This window comes from Nannospalax galili, unplaced genomic scaffold, assembly GCF_000622305.1.
Source record: "Nannospalax galili isolate Female #2095 unplaced genomic scaffold, S.galili_v1.0 scaffold976, whole genome shotgun sequence".
Classification (NCBI taxonomy): Eukaryota; Metazoa; Chordata; class Mammalia; order Rodentia; family Spalacidae; genus Nannospalax; species Nannospalax galili.
Window position 1 is genome coordinate 2,543,129 of NW_008339381.1, and position 1,387 is coordinate 2,544,515.

The following is a 1,387-nucleotide window of genomic DNA, read 5'->3' on the forward strand; positions in this document are numbered from 1 at the left end:
TTAGTGGGTTTGTAATTGTAAGGACCACTGGCAAAGAACCTGTTCAAATATGGGGAGTCAAGGCCTGATTGCTCAGCTGCCTTGTGGATAAGAGCGAGGTCAGCGAGTGGGGTGGGCAGCCATGGATGCTGTGCCGCATCGGGCCAACGTTAACCAGAAATGCGGAAAAAAGCAAGTGAGGCTTTAAGGAAGGAAGCCTAGGAGGGAGGGGCACGGTAGCAGGGGAAGGGACGGGATGGTTACTGTGGAAGGAGAGAGTAACTCCTTCCATGGGTAATGGGGTGGGGAAATTTCTGGGCATGGTAGCTTTAAGAGAGTATCCCGAGATATAGGCAAAGGAGCTCCTTCCTTATTGGAAGTGGGCGGAGAGGCTGTGTCCACCTCTGGGTCCGGGAGGTCCGGGGTTAAGGTAATAGCCAGAGCTACACTAGATTGCTCCCGGCAGTGTTTGTTGTGGGCTGAGATGACTTCCTCAGGAGAGGAGGATTTAAGGCTAACAATGATGACTAGGAGGATTGGTACGAATGATGTGGCGGGGAGTGATCCCTGACCCGACCTCCATTTTTCAGGCCAGGAAGAGGACCCACATCCACATGTCAGGGTCCCACATGTTTTCAGGGGAGACCCACCGAGCCAAAATAGTGGCTTCATCCCCAAAGTGTTCGACATCTTTTGGTTTCACTTTCAACCTTCTGGTTTTAAGGAGCACCTTGAGCGCTGCCATTTGTGGTTCCCTGCATTGTGGTGGTAAATTGCCCATTGTGGGAGGGTCTCGTGAAGGGGAATTCACCAAAAAGTAGAAGATGAGGGTGACTACCAAGACGGCACAAAGGAAGCAAAGAAGCACTGTGAGCCACTCAGATGTAAACCACCCTGACATGTAAAGGTGTATCAGATCTAAATGTCTTGTGCTCAGTGAGGGACTTCTGGAGGCTGTGACACCTCCAGCTGTATGCTCACATGGTGTCTCCAGGACAGGCAACAAGGTGGCACAAAGCCTGGGCTCTGAGTTCGGGGTGGATCAGACCTTATGTGAACCCACCGGGATGAGCCGAGGGGGGGTGGTGCCAACGTGGGCTTTGGGACCACGTGGCGGAGTATGCCTCCTTGATCTAACAAACTAGTCCAACAATGAAGACAACAGACAGGGTGGAGGGGACAGAGGAGGGGGCAATTCACTTACCCTTGAGCAGCCAAAGAAACAGACAAATCCAGGGGCCTACTTACCGAATGAACTGAGGTTCTGGGTCTTGCCAACACCATGGGCAGGGGTCCCTGTTCAAGCGCCAGGTGTTGCGGGTTCTCCTCAGGCCAGCTGTGAAGACCCTAACCTGGATCGGGTCCCCTGCCGATTGGGAGGGGGCAAGAGGTGTGGAGTCTACACACA